The sequence below is a fragment of the Mobula hypostoma genome, chromosome 1, assembly GCF_963921235.1.
Source record: "Mobula hypostoma chromosome 1, sMobHyp1.1, whole genome shotgun sequence".
In the NCBI taxonomy this organism is placed as follows: Eukaryota; Metazoa; Chordata; class Chondrichthyes; order Myliobatiformes; family Myliobatidae; genus Mobula; species Mobula hypostoma.
The window spans coordinates 150,676,011-150,689,517 of NC_086097.1; the positions used below are offsets into that span (position 1 = coordinate 150,676,011).

At 44.3% G+C, this 13,507-nt stretch overlaps 1 long non-coding RNA gene across 1 annotated transcript in view; it reads left to right on the forward strand.

Moving 5' to 3' along the window:
- The window catches only part of LOC134351715 (uncharacterized), a 56,982-nt gene that overhangs the window by 35,554 nt on the left and 7,921 nt on the right, over positions 1 to 13,507 (forward strand). The window contains exon 2 of the long non-coding RNA XR_010019242.1: positions 2,800 to 3,203. This is a non-coding gene — a long non-coding RNA (uncharacterized LOC134351715). The remainder of the gene's footprint in view (positions 1 to 2,799; positions 3,204 to 13,507) is intronic.

Below are 13,507 nucleotides of genomic sequence, written 5' to 3' on the forward strand. Positions count from 1 at the left end.
CGGGATCCCACCACTAAGCACATCTTTCCCTCCCCCCCTCTCTCTGCATTCCGCAGGGATCGCTCCCTACACAACTCCCTTGTCCATTTGTCCCCCCCATCCCTCCCCACTGATCTCCCTCCTGGCACTTATCCGTGTAAGCGGAACAAGTGCTACACATGCCCTTACACTTCCTCCCTTACCACCATTCAGGGCCCCAAACAGTCCTTCCAGGTGAGGCGACACTTCACTTGTGAGTCGGCTGGGGTGATATACGGTGCTCCCGATGTGGCCTTTTATATATTGGCGAGACCCGACGCAGACTGGGAGACCGCTTTGCTGAATATCTACGCTCTGTCCGCCAGAGAAAGCAGGATCTCCCAGTGGCCACACATTTTAATTCCACATCCCATTCCCATTCTGACATGTCTATCCACGGCCTCCTCTACTGTAAAGATGAAGCCACACTCAGGGTGGAGGAACAACACCTCATATTCCGTCTGGGTAGCCTCCAACCTGATGGCATGAACATTGACTTCTCTAACTTCCGCTAAGGCCCCACCTCCCCCTCGTACCCCATCTGTTACTCATTTTTATACACACATTCTTTCTCTCACTCTCCTTTTTCTCCCTCTGTCCCTCTGAATATACCCCTTGCCCATCCTCTGGGTCCCCCCCCCCCCCGTCTTTCTTCCTGGACCTCCTGTCCCATGATCCTCTCGTATCCCTTTTGCCTATCACCTGTCCAGCTCTTGGCTCTATCCCTCCCCCTCCTGTCTTCTCCTATCATTTTGGATCTCCCCCTCCCCCTCCAACTTTCAAATCCCTTACTCACTCTTCCTTCGGTTAGTCCTGATGAAGGGTCTCGGCCTGAAACGTCGACTGCACCTCTTCCTAGAGATGCTACCTGGCCTGCTGCGTTCACCAGCAACTTTTATGTGTGTTGCTTGAATTTCCAGCATCAGCAGAATTCCTGTTGTTTATATTTGTGGAGTATTATTTTAGGCTCCTTGCACTGATGTTTGTGATGTGCTGCTGTCTTACACCAGCACTGTGCTGCTCAGATCATGACCTAAAGATGAGGATATAGATAATCTCAGATATCGCACTGGAGGGCCAGAGGAGAATCAATGCCTGTAACTACTATACAGAAGAAAACACCTTCATCCTCCTTGCTTTCCAAAAATGTCATTTGAAGCAGCTGGTATAACTTTGTCTCGACTCGTGCTCTTTTCTCCTTTTGTCTTCCTGACAAGGGTGAACCCCCAAAAAGATACCCATGATCAAGTTCTCCCTTTCTTCTGTGACACCTATAAAGTTTATATTAAGATGGCGTAACACATTGCTTTTTTATGCAAAAAGCACAGGGAATTTCCAAAATAAATCTTATTCGAAGAGTTAGTGGTCTCGACATAATATTCTGGTAATTCTATTCACAGCTTTTTAAGTACATTTCTGAACTCCAGCAACAGTGGACTTAAGATGCTATGTAGACTCCAAGTCAACACTAGTATGACATTTATTCTCAAACAACTGGTGAAGGCATCCATTGAAAAAATGCAGTTCTTCAACATTACCAGCAACTCTATCCTTACATTTCACAGTTTGTTTTATATGATAGGAAGGTCGTGGGGGCTTTGGAGAGGGTGCAGAGGGGTTTCTCAGATGTTTGAATTGGACTCCATTAGCTATAAGGAAAATCTGGATAAACTTGGATTTTTTTTCTTCAGTGTCAGAAGCTGAATGGAGATCAGATAGAAGTTTATAAAATTATGTGAGACATAAATAGAATAAATGGTCAGAGTCTTTTCCCCAGGATGGAAATGTCAAATACTACAGGATGCCTATTTAAGGTAAGAGAGGGGGTAGTTTAAAGGAGTAAGTTATTTGTCCGGAATGCGTTGCTAGGGGAGGTGATATCCACGCTGACCATCTATATTAACCCCACTTGCCAGCATTTGGTCCATAGCTTTATAGACCTTGGTAATTCAAGTGCACACCACTGTACTTCTTAAATCTTATGAGAATCTCTGCCTTCACCATCTTCTCAGGCAATGCATTCCACATTGGAACCACCAGCCAGGTGAAAAAATTTGTTTCTTATATCCACTGTAAATCTCTTACATTGGTTTTAGACCCCAGCACTGTCGGGGGAAAGCTTACTACCATTTATCCTACCTATGCCCCTTATAATTTTGTACACATTCCTCGGCCTCTGCTCCAAAGAATGCAAATCCAGTCTATCCAGTCTCTCCTTATAACTACAATGCTCCACCCAGGCAGCATCCTGGTGAATCTCTTCTGTATCCTCTCAAGAGAATTATGCCCTTTCTCTACTGTGGCAACCAAAATTACACAGTTTTTATGGTGTGGCCTTGCCAATGTTCAATAAAGGTGTACCATAGTTGCACTGCTCTTATACTTTATGCTCCTGCTGATGAAGACTATCACCCCATATGCCACCCAGTTTGCCTGTGCTACCACTTTAAGGGATGTTTGGACATGTACAACAAGGTCTGTTTGTTTCTCAATAGCCTTGTGTCCCTACCAGTCATGGTCTATGACCTATCTTTATTTGACCTCTCAAAGTGCATCACTTTGCATTTATTAGGATTAAATTCCATCCATCAGTGCTCTGTCCAATTCTCCAGCTGATCAGTACACCTTAGTAAACCATCCTCCTATTTTATCCATAATACCAATATTTGTGTCATATACAAACCACTAATTATACCTCCTACATAAATATTTAAGTTATAATTTATATTAAAATCTGTAAATGTCCCAATACTGATCTGTATGGTATACCACTGGTCACAGGCTTCCACTCACAAAAGCAACCCAAGTCTTTTGGATCGGGACTACAGAGCGGCGTGGGAGCTGAATGCTGAAGGAAGGCAGTTTTTTAAAAAACTTCTTCGAGTGCAAGAAGGACGAGACTGCGCAGGTGTGTGACGTCAACAGGACGGCGCGGAGAGTTTAAAAAGGAGACCACCCTATACAGTGGGCAGCTGTCGGAGCGGGCAGCGGAGTGAGCGGTAGCAGAGTGTAGGGCTTTGAGTTCAACGGGCTTCAGCGGTAAACAGGAAGAGGTGAGAACGAAGCACCAACATTTTTTTCTTCCCCCCCCCACTTCGCGAATTGGCCCAGACAGACAGGAACAACAGGGCTCTCACAGCTAATGGTACGAGCTAACGGTTTAAAAAGTTCATCTGTTTGGCGAGGTAAGTGGATGAGTAGACTTATTTTTCCTGTTTTATTCCTGTAGAATTAGATACCATGCCTACAGGGTTAGTGCTTTGTTCAGGGTGTCAGATGTGGGAATCCTGGGAGACCTCCAGCCTCCCTGATGGACACATCTGTGCCAGGTGCACCGAGATGCAGCACCTCAGAGACCGTGTTAGGGATCTGGAGCTGCAGCTTGATGACCTACTGCTTATCAGGGAAAGTGAAGAGGTGATAGACAGGAGCTACAGGGAGGTAGTCATCCCTAGGCTACAGGGGTCAGAAAACTGGGTCACTGTCAAGAGAGGGAAGGGAAATGCCTGGATAGTGGAGAGCACCCCTGTGGCTGTCCCCCTCAGCAACAAATATCTTGTTCTGGATGCTGTTGAAGGGGATGACCTGACAGGGGACGCCCACGGTGACCGGGTTTCTGGCACTGAGCCTGGCGCTGTTGTGCAGGAGAGAAGGAGGGAGAAGAGGAATCCGGTAGTCATAGGGGATTCCATAGTCAGGGGAACGGACAGGAGATTCTGTGAGCCTGATAGAGATACCCGCATGGTGTGTTGCCTCCCAGGTGCCAGGGTACGGGATGTCTCGGATCAGGTCCTGAATATTCTGAAGGGGGAGGGTGAGCAGCCAGCTGTCTTGGTACCTATTGGTACCAATGACATAGATAGGACAAAGGAGGAGGTCCTGAAGAGAGATTTCCAGTAGTTAGGAAGGAAGCTGAGAAGCAGGACCTCCAGGTTAGTAATCTCAGGATTACTACCTGTGCTACATGCTAGTGAGGGCAAGAGTAGTCGGATCAGGCAGATGAATGTGTGGCTGAGAAACTGGTGCAGAGGGCAGGGCTTCAGATTCTTGGATAATTGGGATCTCTTCTGGGGGAAGTATGACCTGTTCAAAATGGACAGGTTACACCTGAATCCGAAGGGGATCAATATCCTGGCGGGAAAGTTTAATAGAGCTGTTAGAGAGGGTTTAAACTAATTTGGCAGGGGGATGGGAACTGGAAAACAGAAATAAATCTAAGATAGTGAGCAGTAAAGATGTCAGGAAAGACAGGCAGGTGATGGGGCACATTTGTAGCCATTAGGATGAGATGCAGTGCAATAAAGTTGCAGTGAAATCAAAGCAAAAAGTACCAAATACTGGTCTTAAGGTGCTGTACTTAATAGTCATAGTCATATTCATACTTTATTGATCCCGGGGGGAATTGGTTTTCGTTACAGTTGCACCATAAATAATTAAATAGTAATAAAACCATAAATAGTTAAATAGTATGTAAATTATGCCAGGAAATAAGTCCAGGACCAGCCTATCGACACAGGATGTCTGACCCTCCAAGGGAGGAGTTGTAAAGTTTGATGGCCACAGGCAGGAATGACTTCCTATGTCGCTCTGTGTTGCATCTCGGTGGAATGAGTCTCTGGCTGAATGTACTCCTGTGCCCAACCAGTACATTATGTAGTGGATGGGAGACATTGGCCAAGATGGCATGCAACTTGGGCAGCATCCTCTTTTCAGACACCACCGTCAGAGAGTCCAGTTCCATCCCCATAACATCACTGGCCTTACGAAAGAGTTTGTTGATTCTGTTGGTGTCTGCTACCCTCAGCCTGCTGCCTCAGCACACAACAGCAGACATGATCGCACTGGCCACCACAGACTCGTAGAACATCCTCAGCATCGTCCGGCAGATGTTAAAGGACCTCAGTCTCCTCAGGAAATAGAGACAGCTCTGACCCTTCGTGTAGACAGCCTCAGTGTTCTTTGACCGGTCCAGTTTATTGTCAATTCATATCCCCAGGTTTTTGCAATCCTCCACCATGTCCACACTGACCCCCTGGATGGAAACAGGGGTCACCGGTACCTTAGCTCTCCTCAGGTCTACCACCAGCTCCTTAGTGTTTTTCACATTAAGCTGCAGATCATTCTGCTCACACCATGTGACAAAGTTTCCTACCGTAGCCCTGTACTCAGCCTCATCTCCCTTGCTGATGCATCCAACTATGGCAGAGTCATCAGAAAACTTCTGAAGATGATAAGACTCTGTGCAGTAGTTGAAGTCCGAGGTGTAAATGGTGAAGAGAAAGGGAGACAAGACAGTCCCCTGTGGAGCCCCAGTGCTGCTGATCACTCTGTCGGACACACAGTGTTGCAGGTACACGTACTGTGGTCTGCCAGTCAGGTAATCAAGAATCCATGACACCAGGAGAGCATCCATCTGCATTGCTGTCAGCTTCTCCCCCAGCAGAGCAGGGCGGATGGTGTTGAACGCACTGGAGAAGCCAAAAAACATGACCCTCACAGTGCTCGTTGGCTTGTCCAGGTGGGCGTAGACATGGTTCAGCAGGTAGACGATGGCATCCTCAACTCCTAGTCGGGGCTGGCAGGCGAACTGGAGGGGATCCAAGTGTGGCCTGACCATAGGCCGGAGTAGCTCCAGAACAAGTCTCTCCAGTGTCTTCATGATGTGGGAGTCAATGCCATCGGTCTGTAGTCATTGAGGCCGTGGCATCTTCGGCACAGGGACGAGGCAGGACGTCTTCCACAGCACAGGAACCCTCCGGAGCCTCAGGATCAGGTTGAAGACATGTCGAAGTACTCCACATAGCTGAGGGGCACAGGCTTTGAGCACCGTGGTACTGACACCATCTAGTCCTGCAGTCTTGCTTGAGTTGAGACATTTCAGCTGTGAAGCCCATCGTGGTGGTTTCGTGTGGGGAAAGGGTATAGTCATGAGAGCAGGGTGGGGGACTGTGAGGAGGGGAGAGTGGAATATGTGTTGGTTGGGGGCCGACAACAGATGACTCATGTGGGTGATGGGTAAGGGCCACAATGTCAAATCTGTTAAAGGACAGGTTAAGTTCGTTGGCCCTGTCCGCAATGCCTTCAGCTCCTCTGTTGCTAGTTTGCCGGAACCCAGTGATGGTCCTCATCCCACTCCAGACCTCTCTCATGTTGTTCTGCTGGAGTTTCCACTCAAGCTTCCTCCTGTACCTGTCTTTAGCCTCCCTGATCCTGGCTTTCAGGTCCCTCTGTATTGCCCTCAGCTCCTCCCTATTTCCATCTCTAAATGCCCTCTTTTTAGCGTTCAGGATGTCCTTAATGGCTTGTTAAATGCATGCAGCATAAGGAATAAGGTGGATGATCTTGTCATACAGCTACAGATTGGCAGGTATGATATTGTGGCCATCACTGAGACGTGGCTAAAGGATGCATGTCTCTGGGAGCTGAACGTCCAAGGATACATGGTGTATCGGAAGGACAGGAAGGTAGGCAGAGGGGGAGGCGTGGCTTTATTGGTAGGAAATGATATTAAATCATTAGAAAGAGGTGATATAGGATCAGAAGGTGCAGAATCTTTATGGGTTGAGCTAAGGAATAGCAGGGGTAAAAGGACCCTGATGGCAGTTATTTATAGGCCTCCAAACAGCTGCAGTGATGTGGACTACAAATTACAACAGGAAATAGAAAAGGCTTGTCAGAAGGGCAGTGTTATGATAATTGTGGGGGATTTTAACATGCGAGTGGATTGGGAAAATCAGGTCGGCACTGGATCTCAAGGGAGAGAATTTGTAGAATGTCTGCGAGATGGCTTTTTAGAACAGCTTGTTGTTGAGCCCACGAGGGGATTGGCTGTACTGGATTGGGTATTGTGTAATGAACCGGAGGTGATTAGAGAGATTGAGGTGAAGGAACCCTTCGGAGGCAGTGATCATAACATGATTGAGTTCACTGTGAAATTTGAAAAAGAGAAGCCGAAATCTGATGTGTCGGTATTTCAGTGGAGTAAAGGAAATTATAGTGGCATGAGAGAGGAACTGGCCAAAGTTGACTGGAAAGGGACACTGGCGGAAAAGACAGCAGAGCAGTAGTGGCTGTACTTTATGTGAGAAGTGAGGAAGGTGCAAGACAGGTATATTCCAAAAAAGAAGAAATTTTTGAATGGAAAAAGGATGCAACCGTGGTTGACAAGAGAAGTCAAAGCCAAAGTTAAAGCAAAGGAGAGGGCATACAAGGAAGCAAAAATTAGTGGGAAGACAGAGGACTGGGAAGATTCTAAAACCTTACATAAGGAAACTAAGAAAGCCATTAAGAGGGAAAAGATTAACTATGAAAGGAAGCTAGCAAATAATATCAAAGAGGATACTAAAAGCTTTTTCAATTATATAAAGAGTAAAAGACAGATGAGAGTAGATATAGGACCGATAGAAAATGATGCTGGAGAAATTGTAATGGGTGATTAGGAGATGGCAGAGGAACTGAACAAGTATTTTGCATCAGTCTTCACTGAGGAAGACATCAGCAGTACACCAGACACTCAAGTGTGGCAGGGAAGAGAAGTGTGCACAGTCACAGTTACGACAGAGAAAGTACTCAGGAAGCTGAATAGTCTAAAGGTAGATAAATATCCTGGACTAGATGGAATGCACCCGCATGTTCTGAAGGAAGTAGCTGTGGGGATTGCGAAGGCATTAGTGATGATCTTTCAGAAGTTGATAGATTCTGGCATGGTTCCGGAGGAGTGGAAAATTGCAAATGTCACTCTGCTATTTAAGAAGGTGGCAAGGAAGCAAAAAGGAAATTATAGACCTGTTAGCTTGACATCGGTGGTTGGGAAGTTGTTGGAGTCGATTGTCAAGGATGAGGTTACAGAGTACCTGGAGACATATGACAAGATAGGCAGAACTCAGCATGGATTCCTTAAAGGAAAATCCTACCTGACAAACCTATTACAATTTTTTGAGGAAATTACCAGTAGGCTAGACAAGGGAGATGCAGTGGATGTTGTATAGTTGGATTTTCGGAAGGCCTTTGACAAGGTGCCACACATGAGGCTACTTAACAAGGTAAGAGCCCATGGAATTACGGGAAAGTTACATACCTGGATAGAGCGTTGGCTGATTGGCAGGAAACAGAGAGTGGGAATAAAGGGATCCTATTCTGGTTGGCTGCCGGTTACCAGTGGTGTTCCACAGGGGTCCGTGTTGGGGCCGCTTCTTTTTATATTGTTCATCAACGATTTGGATTATGGAATAGATGGCTTTGTGGCTAAGTTTGCTGACGATATGAAGATGGGTGGATGGGCCAATAGTGCTGAGGAAATGGAGAGTCTGCAGAGAGACTTGGATAGATTGGAAGAATGGGCAAAGAAGTGGCAAATGAAATACAATGTTGGAAAGTGTATGGTTATGCACTTTGGCAGAAGAAATAAACTGGCAGACAATTATTTAAATGGAGAAAGAATTCAAAGTTCTGAGATGCAACGGGACTTGGGAGCCCTTGTACAGGATACCCTTAAGGTTAACCTCCAGGTTGAGTCAATAGTGAAGAAGGCGAATGCAATGTTGGCATTCATTTCTAGAGGAATAGAGTATAGGAGCAAGGATGTGATGTTGAGGCTCTATAAGGCGCTGGTGAGACCTCACTTGGAGTACTGTGGGCAGTTTTGGTCTCCTTATTTAAGAAAGGATGTGCTGACGTTGGAGAGGGTACAGAGAAGATTCACTAGAATGATTCCGGGAATGAGAGGGTTAACATATGAGGAAAGTTTGTCTGCTCTTGGACTGTATTCCTTGGAGTTTAGAAGAATGAGGGGAGACCTCATAGAAACATTTCGAATGTTGAAAAGCATGGACAGAGTGGATGTGGCAAAGTTGTTCCCCATGATGGGGGAGTCTAGTACGAGAGGGCATGACTTAAGGATTGAAAGGCGCCCATTCAGAACAGAAATGCGAAGAAATTTTTTTAGTCAGAGGGTGGTGAATCTATGGAATTTGTTGCCATGGGCAGCAGTGGAGGGCAAGTCATTGGGTGTATTTAAGGAAGAGATTGATAGGTATCTGAGTAGCCAGGGTATCAAAGGTTATGGTGAGAAGGCGGGGGAGTGGGACTAAATGGGAGAATGGATCAGCTCATGATAAAATGGCGGAGCAGACTTGATGGGCCGAATGGCCGACTTCTGCTCCTTTGTCTTACGGTCTATTTTGGATCCATTTTGTCATTTCCCATTCAATCCTTTGGGTTCTAACCTTTTGGAAAAGTCCTTCAAGACTGTTTCACCACTCAGTTAGATTACAACTATATCCTACTCCATTTCATTTCCTTGGTTCCTTAATCTTTAATATTTTTATCTAATAAAATCGATCAATTTCAGTTTCCCCACTATTCCCCTCTCTGGCTCTTATCTCTTCTCACCTGTGTATCACCTCCCCCTGGGTCCCCTCCTACTTTTTCTACTATGATTCACTCCTCTATCAGATTCCTTCCTATCCACCTAGCTTCACCTATCACCTTCTAGCTAACCTCCATACGCATCCCCTACCATTTTATTCTGGTGTCTTCCCCTTTCCTTTCCAGCCCTGAAGAAGGGTCTGGCCCGAAATGTTGACTGTTTATTCATTTCCATAGATGCTGCCTGACCTGCTAAGTTCCTCCAGCATTTTGTGTGCGTGCTTTGGATATCCAGCATCTTCAGAGAGTTTCTTGACTTTCAATTTCTAACTGATCTGTTTTAAACTACCTTTGATATAAGACTTTTCTGATTTATGTATCCTAAATCTGATCTCCTCCCAAAAGAACAAACATAGAACAGTACAGCAAAGAGTGTACAATTACCACTCTCTGCGTAAAGAAACCTAAGGTCTCCCTGATACTTTCCTCCAATCATTGTAAAATTATGCCCTCTTGTTTTAACCATTTCCGCTCTGGGAAAAAGACCTAGGCTGTCCACTCAATGGATGCCTATTTTCATCTTATACACTTCTAGTAAGTCACCACTCATCCTCCTTCGTTCGCTCAACCTCTTCTCATGAGACATGCTCTCTAATCCAGGCAGCATCCTAGTAAATCTCCTCTGCATCTTCTCTAAAGCTTTCACATCCTAAAATGAGGCAACCAGTGCTGAACATAGTACTTCAAACGTGGTCTAACCAAAGTTTTATTGAGCTGCAATGCTACCTTGCAGCTCCAGATCTCGATTCCCCCGGCCGACTAATGAAGGCCAACAAACCATATGTCCTCTTAATCACCCAATCAAATTATCAAATTGCAGGGCATCTGTGTGGGATTGATAGACATGGACCCCAAGATCCCCCTGTTTCTCCATTGCTAAGAAGCTGCCATAGCATTGCCTTGAAGTGTACTACTTCACACTTTTCCAAATTGAACTCCATCTGCTATTTAGCAACTCAGCTCTGAATCACATCAATGTCCTAATATAACTTATGACAACCTTCTACACCAGCCATTCTCAACGGGGGCCATATAGGGGCCCTGGCACATTTGAAGGGGGCCACCGACTGAAAACTCTGAGAAGGGGAGCCCCAAGGGTTTATGGGGGCCCTGGTAACTGAACAGTTGAAATACCTAAGCAGCAACCTTCATTGGAGTGGATAGTTTCCCTCCTATTTATAATATCTTTCCAACACACAGTTTGAATTTGGCGCACCTGGTAAATTCATTGCTTAAGCTCCTCCCACACAGCCTCACTCCAGAGTCAGTCGCGAATCAGACTGCACCGGGTCAACGTATTCATTCAAGGGTTCTCGCATCCATTATCACCTTACTTCATTCTCCGAAGATCAACGTATCTTGCTAGGCCTTTTTTAGCCTAGTAACTTTAAAGTATATGTGTTTGGATATATTATACATTAAGGTAGTTTGTGAAAAGTGTTTATTACTGTCATTGTCTAATTTGGAGCCCGATATCATGAAACTTGCAGAAAAACACCAAGCTCAAGGATCACATTAGGCCTGATAAATGTTTAATTTCATAGTCTTTTTTAAAGTTTTGTCCAGTATGTCAGAATGTTCAAGTTTTCTTGGTGTTCAATAATCAATGATTTTCTGTCTATCTGTTCGTGTTGTATCCCTGTTTGAATGGGGTCCCTGGAACCTGAGAAGAGCTCCTATGGGGTCCGTGGCCAAAAAACGGTTGAGAATCACTGTTCTACACTATCCACCACATTGCCAAACTTCATGTCATCTGCAAATTTACTAACCCACCCTTCCACTTCCTCATCCAAGTCATTTATAAAAACCACAAAGTAAAGAGAAAATATTTTTCTATAATTTCCTTTAATTAATTAATTATTGAGTTACGTGCGGTGAGCTTTCAGTTGTTGATTGATGTACAAGTTATCGCAGCACACCCTGAAGTGTGTATTATATACTGAAATTCTCAATTGTTGAATTCTCTCTGCTGCTTGATGTGTAATATTCTCTGGTGTTGTGTATAATCCCAGTGTATTGTAAATCTACATTAGCATATATTGTTGTTCAGTGACATTTGCTGAGCATTCTCTTACTCTATGGTGACTACTCTGTCATAGGGATGGAAGTTTAAAAGTTCGCATAACTCTGCCAAGTAAATCATTTGAAGTACACAGATTTCCGAAGTTCATTTTCCGCACATGTCATATTTACTGTGAACTGTAAAGAAATATCTCACATTAATCTTAAGTCATATCCGCTGGTAAAAGAATGGTTATTGAAACTGCAGAGATGAGGTTTCAAAACATTTATACAAAATAAGGAGTTGTTTTCATCTTTGGATCCTTAAGGTGCTGTTAATGTTAGCTTTATTTCGTATGAGCTCAGTCCCTAAGTGCAAATATTAGACACTGCTCTATGGCTGATCCCTTCCTGGCCTTTTATTTCACAACTGTCGGAAAACCAACTCCCCACATTCTTAATTTCCTCTCTATAGTATGCCAAATCCTTCTCTCGATACAGATTTACATCTGTTGCCACCCTTTTTACCTCAACTAACTAGCAATGGTATATTTGTGAATGTATTAGTTAACCAATTTTTGTCAGCTAATCCCTGTCATAACTTAACCTAACATGAAGTTGTTGCCATGGGTCACAGGAGTCACACCACAGGGTTTTTACCAACATGGATGTAACAAATTATTACAGCACACAGTAGGATGTGAATCTAAATCCTGAAATTCTTCTTACTTTGGTGACACAGATTTCATGTTTAAAAATTTTTTTATGGTATGAATATGATTATCTTCTTGCTGGCTCCATTGCTTCTATTTATCTATCTATCTAGCTATCCACTTATTTACTTATTTATTTAGAGATGCAACATGCTAACAGGCCCTTCCAGGCCATGAGCCCATGCTGCGCCAATTACACCCATTTAACCAATTATCCTACGAATCCATACATCTTTGGAATGTGGGAGGAAACCAGACTACCTGGAGAAGACAAAACACAGTCAGCGAGAGAGTATACAAACTCCTTACAGACAGGGGCAGGAATTGAACCCAAGTCACTGGGGCTGTAAATAGAATTTCCCTGACTGCTACGCTACCATGCCTTTCCCTCTGATTCGATAGATCATAAGAATTTACAGCAGAGATAGGAGCTATTTATCTCTGTTCAATCTGAGCCAAAATGGAATAGCTTTGCTAGTGATTTTTGTTCCCTCAGCTTTTTAATCTAACCACTAATTAACATAAATCTAGCTATTATTACTGGTTTATTATTGTCACATGCACCAAGATGCAGTGAAAAACTTAGATTGCGTGCCACACAGACAGATTATTCCATACACATTTACCTTGAGGTAGTAAAAACATGCAAAATGTAGCATTAAAGTTACAGAGAAAGTGTAGTGTACATAGACGACTGAAGTGCAGGGCCATGACAAGGTAAATCAGGAGACAAATTCCTCTTTTAGTGTATGAGAGGTCTGCTGTGTATTTTAACAGTGGCATAGTAGCTGTCCTTCAGTCTGCTCGTTCATGTCTCAGCTCTTTGTATCTTCTGCCTGATAGAGTGGAGAAGAGAGAATGATTGGGGTGGGAGAGATCTTTGATTATGTTAGCTACCTTCCCAATGCAGTGGGAGATCTAGGCAGTCGATGGAGGGGAAGTTAGTTTGTAAGATGGGCTGGGTTGTGTTCAGAACTCTGCATTTTTTTGTGGTCTTAAAGAAATAGGATGCTTTCTACAGTGCATCTATAAAAATTAGAAACATCAGGGACATGTTAAATATTCTTTGCCTTCTGAGAAGCTGGAGGCATTGGTGATTTTTTTTTTGTCCATAGCATCCATGTGGCTCTACCAGGACAAATTGCTGGTGATATTTACACCTTGGAATTGGAAGCTCTCATCCATCTCCTTCTCAGCACCATTGATTATTCTGGGCATGTGTTCCACCCCACTTCCTAGTCAATGAGCAATTCCTTTGTTTTGTTGACAGTGAGAGGAAGTTGGTTGTCTTAACTCCATGCCACTAGACTCTCTACCTCCTTCCTGTGTTTTGGCTCATTGTTTGAGAT